The sequence below is a fragment of the Cupressus sempervirens genome, chromosome 1 (assembly GCF_028749045.1).
Source record: "Cupressus sempervirens isolate cs-2001-9-10 chromosome 1, ASM2874904v1, whole genome shotgun sequence".
NCBI lineage: Eukaryota > Viridiplantae > Streptophyta > Pinopsida > Cupressales > Cupressaceae > Cupressus > Cupressus sempervirens.
Window position 1 is genome coordinate 592945713 of NC_143118.1, and position 9009 is coordinate 592954721.

A 9009-nucleotide genomic window follows, 5' to 3' on the forward strand; every position below is an offset into this window, starting at 1 on the left:
GGAGTTGTCCAAACAGCCCACCAAAAATGCCAAAGTTGTAGGGCAAAAGAGCAATGAAAGAACAAGTGGTTAGAGTCCTCCTCATTAGCCCCACACATAACACACATAGAAGGACCAAGGAATCCTCTCTTCTGATTATTATCCCAAGTCAAACACTTATTCCAAGACAACATCCAAACAAAATAGTTACATTTTGGCCAAGAAAGCTTGTTCTAGACCTTTTTCCACCATTGCATTTTAGGCCCAACCAACTTATGAGACAACAACCTACTATAATTGGAGGATACAATATAGATACCCATAGGATTGGGAGACTAGTCAAGCACATCATCTTCCTAAAGAGAGAAACATCTTCTACTGGAGAGGATATTTTATAGCACAACACATTCCTCCTATAAACTAGCAACTGACCATTCATTCGGGGATTTCCATTTAGCCATCTCCATCTGACCACAGGGGAAAAAGGACTTAAAGTCACTCACCCATGACCAACTACCCTCCAAAAACCACTGACAAAGAATCACCAAGTTGGGAAATTGAGAAGTGATGGGAGGGTAACCATCCCAAGAATCTGACGAAAATTGGGCCTTCACCCCTCTCTTGCAGATCCAAAATAATCCATCCTTAATAAGCATAGCCCCTTTCTTAAGGGCATCCCAAACCATAGATCCCTTCCCCACAATGGGGTACCTAGAGATATTGATATGAGGGATCTATGGGAGATACTTTTGACAAAGAACCTTGGCCCATCTCTTATCTTTCTCATTATACCACGGCTAGTAAAGTTTAGCAACCAAAGCCTCCCTAGTCAAAGCCAACTATCTCAAGCCTAAACCACCATATTGTTTTAGACTACACACTACTTCCCATCTAACTAAACTCCATTTGGAGGACTCTAAGCAACCAGCCCATAAAAATTGGCACACCACAGAATCAAGATCCTTAAGAAAGCGCATAGGAGAAACCTGGAGCATGCATCTATAAATAGGTAGAGCCTACACAACTAACTTAATCAACTAGACACAACCAGCAAAGCATAACTAATGATGAGTCCAGTGATTAAATTTCACCCAAAATTTGTCCAAAATAATCTATCAAGACTCCCTAGATAGTCTATTTACTGAGATGGGAATGCTAAGATATGTCAATGGAAAATTCCCGATCTGAAATCTCAAAAGTGTGAGCAATCCTTTGCTGAATAGGCCCCAAAGTATTGAAGAAGAATATGGAAGATTTTCCCTCATTAATCTATTGATTGGAGATAACCAAGTATGCATCCAAGACCCTTCATAGATTAGAGGCCTCTCTCATTATATCCATCCCCATCAAAGTAGTATCATCCAAAAATTGCAAGTGAGTTTGTGGAGGTAACGCTCCACCCCACCTTGAACCTTGAATAAGACCAGACTCCATATTCTATTTAATCCATCTCCCCAAGCCTTTAGCCAAAAGAATAAACAAATAAGGGGAGAGAGGGTCTCCCTAACGAATCCCCCTTGAAGCCCCAAAAAACTTAGAATGACTCCTGTTGATAAGCAGCAAGAAAGAAACTGAAGTAACGCAACTCCAAACCCATTAAATCCATTCTTCTACAAATCCAAAAGCACTACGAACCCACCAAAGGAAGGACCACCTAACTCTATCATAAGATTTAGCCATGTCTAATTTGATAAACATCACTTTTTCTTTTGATCTAGCCATAGAATGGATGACCTCAGTTGCAATGACAATCCCATCCATAATTTTCCTACCCGCTACAAAACCACTTTTCTCTTCAGAGATCAAATCTACAAGCCCCTTCTTTAACTTGTCAGCAATAAGTTTAGAAATAATTTTATAGATAACATTGCATAAAGAGATGGGTTGAAATTGGCTTAACCTATTAGCCCCCTCATTCTTGGGGATAAGAGCAAGAAAAGTAGCATTTAGAGCCCTTAACATCTGCTTATTATGTTGAGACTTATGAACCACAGCCAGAAGATCAAATTTGATTATATCCCAAAATTCTTTTAAAAAATCGATTAAAAAACTATCTAGACTTGGTGCCTTCCCCTTCTTCATATTAAACACAATCCCTTCAAACTCTTCAAGCCAGATATCTCTCATGAGCTACTGATTCATATCTCTAGATACAAGAGAAGGGATACAAGATAGAATTTGTACTTCCTTAGGAGACCCCCCTTGCGAGTCCTCTCAATAGAGAGACTCAAAGTATTGCACTACCTCACTAGAAATTTTTGGAAAGGAAGAAAGATGGTCTCCCCTATCATTCACCAGTTTAGAGATAAAATTGCCATGGCATATGGCTTTCACAGAGTTGAATAAAAAAATAGTAATTTTGTCCCCTTCTTGGAGCCACTCAATCTGAACCTTTTGTTTCCAATACATTTCCTTCTGTAGTTCCCATTCTTCTAGCATTTTCACAACCTAAGCTTCATCCTAAAGCAATTAAGCTATGATCCCATCCTCCCTTATCCTCCTTGTAATGTCATCTAGATCTACCTAGGCCAACGCCTTTGCATGGAAGACATTCCCAAAATAAAGATGATTCCACCGTTTGAGCTTAAATTTAACATATTGAAGAAGCTTAGCAAAGACATACATTGATGTACCGTAGGCTGGTCTCCCCTTCCTCCACCAATCACAAACCAAATCATTTAAAGATGGGTCCCATAACCATGTGAGTTGGAACCTAAAAGAAGGCTTATGAAGCACTTGAGTTGACTTTGTAGCCAAGTTGATAGGCCAATAGTTTGATCCCCTCTAATCCAATATCTTAGAGCAAAATGACCACATCCCTCCAACCTAGTAACAAGAAACCAGGAACCGATCTAACCTTTCTGCAATACAAAACTCACTAGCTTGACTATTGTTCTAGGTGAACTAGCCATTTTTAGGTTTGATATCAATGAGATTCAAGGTATTGATATTGTCTCGAAGTAGCAGTGCAGAGGGCTCCAACCTTCTAGTGCCACCATGCTTCTCAGCCAACTCACAAATAGCATTGAAATCCCTAGCCAAAATCCAAGGATGGAAAGGCATCATGCTATGTACCAATCTAATGTGGGACCACAAACCTTTTTTACCCTAAAAATTAGTGGGAGCATAAATATTGGAAAATAATATGACATCCCCTATCTCAAGGCTAGTAGCAATCATAGACATAGAAGATTTAGAGGAAATCCACCAAAGAGGTTGGACTCTTTGAGGATTCCATAAGCATGCCAAAACCCTAGGAGCTCCATGAGCTCCAATGCACTGAAACTCCCCATTTATCCACAACTTAGGTGTCAACCTTGCATACTCTCAATTGATAACTTAGTTTCCTACAAAAAGATGACATTAGGACCCTTCCTTCTAACTAAATCATGAACTACTTTTTGTCTAGGGCCACTATTCAAGCCCCTTACATTCCATGACAAAACAATCATTTCAAGGGAAAAAAATAGAATCCAGAGGCTTAATTGCCCCTGACTCCACCAAATTCTGACCAACTAGTTTAATCTTTTCCATATCCTTTTTTCTACTAGGTTTAACAAATTTCTCTGGCCCACCCTTCTTAATATATTTCTACAAAATTCCCAATTTGGGAGGAGGCTTAGTCTTTGCTACCGAGTCTGAACCAATGTTCCACCCAATAGACAAAGAATCTACTCCTTCTGTAGTCACAATGGCCAACGGTTCCTGCATCTTATAAATTCCCCTTTGTTGATCCACTTCCAAGTGCCAAAAAATCATCCCCTTGAGGATCCATAGAAGCATCAAGAATAGAATCCTCCTGAGCTAAGCCCACAAGCCCTTGATCCAAGTTGATCAAACCTGGGTTCGCCTCCTATTGGCTAAGCTCATCGAAAACCACAAATTTTTTGAAGGTACCATCATCATGCCTTTCTTTAAAAGGCCTCTTTTGAACCCTATTCCAATTTTGAGCCTTGAGAGGGGAAAAACCATTAGAAGCCCCTACCTCATTCAAGGAAATACTCTTCCCCTTATCTATTTCAGGAAGATTACTCATAGGCTATGAAGGTTGGGTCTCCCTAGACTTGTACCTTTGGCATCTCCACTGCAAATGGCCATATTCTTGACAAATTTGACGTCAAAAAGGAAGTGTTTCATAATCCAAATGTTCCACCCAAGAATAAGAACCTACAAACATCTCTATTGCATTGGGTAAATGTCTACTTAGATCAATTTCAACACAAATGCATGCAAAAGTCATTACCTTTTTACCCAAAGTCTGTGATGAAATCCCTATAGGGTTACCAAGCACAGAGGCCAAAAGGTGTAGCACATCCTCTTAATAGTATTCCACTAGGAGCCTTGATAATTGAACCCCCACTAGGATATGATTTGGAAGCTTCTCTATGGGGTTGAAGCCACCATTGCATGGCTTAATAAACAACCCAACCTTATTATGGACATAAGGGCCTCCTTCAAATACCTAATTACAATCAGTAGTGCAATTAAACATAATCATGAAATAACTGTTTGCTAGCAACATTATCTCCATTTCCCCCTCTAGCTCCCAAGTCCGTCGGGCCCAAACCTCCAAAATTTGCAAGGAAACCCTCATCCCCAAAAAATTACAATATAAGGAGTGATGTGAATAATACTCAACATCTTCAGCAATCATCTCAACCAAAATAACCATTTTTGGCCTCTCCTTGCACCTCTCGAGACATCTATTAGTCTTCATAATCCTTCAGTCATTAGATAACCCCAAATCAACAATCTTAGAGTTAGGAGTAAATAGATTATTATCAAAGGTCTTCATCCCTTGATTTGGAAACTTAGGGCCTAATGCTGCCCGAATATCCAAGTGAGTGCTCCTCATTACCATCTCACCCTTAGCATCATCCATTGTGCCAAGGAAAATGTGAATACCAAAGAATGGGAAAGGGAATCCTCCCCTCACCCTAAATCAATTCCCCTCCCAACACCAAAACCACACCTTTGATCCTCTTGTCCCTGAAGAGAACAAACTAAGGTCGCGAGTGAGCAGATCCACCAGCAACAACAATGTCTTCCCACTCAATACATGGATTATATAGAAAGCATGAGAAGTTACCCTTGCAAGACTCAAAATGAATCCTTTGGATACATGGCCCAGTCCAAGACCTGACAAGAAGAGCCACCCCAATCCTAACCTTCCAACCACTGAGCTCCCACCTTCATAGTGCTAAGAAAACCATACAAAGTTAGGGCATGGGTGCCCTAGCTTGAGATGCAATTTGATCACCCAAGAACCATTCTTTCCCCATTTTTAAAAAATTCATTTTAACCTTAAATATACTTAATTTTTCTTTTATCATGCATGAAGTATTTGTGTTTATTTTCATGAGGTTTGAGCGCTAGATTAGGGATTAGGGTTGTCCAATGAACTAGAGACAACTAGAGGTTTCCTAAAATCAACCAACTAATATTATTATGAAATATTTAGTCATTATTGAGGATTTTCCTGTGTAAATTATGTTTTCTTAAGGGTAGGGTAAACTATGTACACTAGGTGAGTGGCTCACCATAGATGCTAGGACCCTAAAGTGGTTGCTAGAGGATTCTATAAAGTAGGAGATCAAGGCCCCGGGTAGCTTGGTTTCTACATGTGAGTTTGGTAATCAAGTGAAAATATTAATAAAATAAATTGGATATTGGGGGGTTTGGGTTAACACATTAATCAAGATAAGAGATATTTAAGCCACACTTGTCTTGTTGGAATATTAGGAATATATTTCATCATGTAGAAGGCCTAATAATGAAAATATGTCATTAGTTCAAGATGTTGAACCCAACATTAAGGAAAGTTTCATGAGCCCTTATATGCCCTATTGGAGTACTAAGACCATATGTCATTATGTAGAAGGCCTGGGTGTTGCAAGATGACAATGGTTTAAGATGTTGATCCCAACATTTGAAAGGTATGTGATGACACTCACCTAGTCAAAACCCTAGAATCCCTCACTCTTCATGTTGTTGCCTCTAGTATCCCTTTATGCACTATCATTTTTTAATGACCTTGTTTTTAATTTTATTTTGGGAAAGGTACTACAACCTTAGAAACATCCTATAAATTGTCACCTCTTTCATGGACCTTTGTTTCTATCTCCTAGCATAGGGAAGTAGGCCTTTTTGGTTCTATGTGGTTGAGTGGTTAATTTATCAAGGCACTATTCATGGTATCATGGATGATCTTTGTTCATGTTTCTTTCCAAATTTTTCCTTGAAGATTTTTTATTAGGTTTATTATTGTATGTTGAGGTGCACTATTGTTTATGTATTGATGTAAATATAATCTCCTAAAAGAAGTTGTAAGTGTTAAGATTATAGCTATAGTCAAAATGATTTAATTGTAAGATTCAATGTTTATATATATATATATATATATATATATATATATATATAGAGAGAGAGAGAGAGAGAGAGAGAGAGAGAGAGAGAGAGAGAGAGAGAAATGCTTTAGAATAACTAAGAGGGGGGGTGAATCAGTTATTCAAGGTCCAACATATCCTATTCAACCATTCATTCATCCAAGCTTAGACATTCCTATTCAGCAAGTTATTGTAAATCAACATGCGAGCATAACACATAACATAGTGATTTATGTGGAAACCCAATTTGGGAAAAACCACCAGTAACATGCTACTCAATTCTCACTCTTCTGAAGTGATGCCCTATGAAAGGCCTGCCCTGTTAAAGGCTTACAACACACTGTTAAATTTGACCTGGTTAAAGGATTTAACCACCCTATTAGAAGTGGGTCTGGTTAGAGGACTTTAGAACATTCACTTGGAATGCCACCCTATTAAAGGATTTTAAAATGGCTATTAAACCAACCTAAGTCCATAGGATTTTCTTTTACCCTAACTGATACAATTGCTAGAGAGTAACAATAAGGGGTTTAGACTAGATTATAGAATACAACTCAACTTGTAGATCTTAGATCTCTTCTCAGCTCATAACATTGCATGGCATTCAATCTCTGCAACTCCGACAACTTGCCCTCCTTTCAAGCTTAGTCTCCTTGAGTCTCCATGCTTAATGTACTTGTATAATCATCTCTCTCTGACCACTTGTCAAAGTAGAGTCTTTGTGCTCTATTCTTCCTTCTCCTAGATGTCTTCTCCTTAACACCCTTCTAACCACTTCATAGTTTGGCACTCCAGTAGCTCTTGCTTCTTGGTCTATGACTCCTTAAATAGAATTCTTGGAGTTCCTTTCCCACTCGATTTCCCTCCTTTAATTTCAAAATTCATATGGACTAGGTAGGATTCATTGAATTTGACTCATATTATGTTTCTTCTGGAAACATCATGAATATTCCACTTGAATTCGCTCAAAAAAATGGTTTACATAAAATTCTGTGCAACCAGCTCATCATCCTTATCCTCCAAATGGTTCACAAAATTCAAGATAACAACTTTTTGGCTCAGATTTGTCAAATCTTTATCATTTCCAATAATGTGATAGCTCAACACTATTAAAATACTGGTGCTTGGCACATACTGTGTTACTCGACATCAACTACATTTTTATTGATGCTTGGCACCTGAAGTTCACTTGAAACCAACTAAGATTTTTTGATGCTCAGCACCTATTTCTTTGCTTGGCACTTGAACTTCACACAGTACTTGAAGTTTACTCAGCACCAACTAAGATTTTCCATTTGCTCGACTCCAACTAAAAATTTGCTTGTCTTCAACTAGCTTTCTCGACACCCACTAATGAACTTAGTTTAAGTGTTGCAATCAACCTTGTTACAACTTATTCCTCCAATGTTTCTAAGTGTGGCCAACCTCTGTATCTTTGAATATGTTACCAATACATCATTTAGCCATTGTCTTAATTGATCCTTGCACTTCATTATGATAGCATAACTCAACCTTTCCCTTAGGTACTCTTGTTACATCTTGTTGATCAAATCCTCTTAATCAATCAACTAAGTGATAGTACTTGGATCTTATAAGAAATTGTCATTCCTACAAATAGCAAGTTTGACATCAATGAAAAAATAATGATTGAAAACATTCTTTTAATAACCAATCTCCCTCTTTGACATTCAACAATGATCTTTTCAATCAGATTTCTGAAAAATTATACTACATATATATAATTTTATATAATATATTATGCATATATATTATATATAATACATAGGCTATATTTTGATTTATATTGTTAATATATATTGACTAATAATGATTAATCATAGAGACATGTATCTTCATGAGACATGTCTCCTACTCTTATATTTATAAGAGACTAGGATCTATATTCGAAATATACCTATAACAATGATAGTGTGATTACATTTACAGAAACTGATCCATGTTACTCAACATGATAGTAGAGCAAGGTTGAAAATTTAAGGAAGGTGCTTCATATGTGTGAAAGTAACATCTGATTCTAGAGTTGATTTTGTGGACAAAACAATGTGGAGATTTATGTGTGCATGTGGGGAGAGATTTTCCATACATGTTACAGTGCCTGAAGAGTTCATATTGAAGGGGGGTTGTAAGACCTAGATCATCACTTTAAAGTTTGGAAGATATTGGTTTTGAAAGAAGGCTCAGGCCTAGTTTGTGCTCACAAAATATTGGTGTACAAGATTGACAGATTGAATATTTTCTACTTAAGGTCAAAAGTAATATTGGATCTTACTCTGGTAATGTCACCAATTGTTCCAGGTCAGTGACAATGTGGAGAAATACCTACATCAAATCTGGATTGATGTCTCCTTAGAAAAGTTGATGTTACCATCAATGTAAATACAATGGGACCCATATTTATGTCAGACTCAACATGTGACTATTGAGAATATTGCAAGGGGTTGTATTGCAATCTTTGAGGCCGCTATGTTCAATATGCTCATGCTCCCATGATCTATGGTGAGTCTACAATGTTACTGTCACCCAAGATGGATATGTTGATTGGGCTTGTTGTATACATTTCAATGTGGAAGGGTTGATCCACTTATTATATTGAAGTAGATTTCCTCATCAAATATAGCAGAGA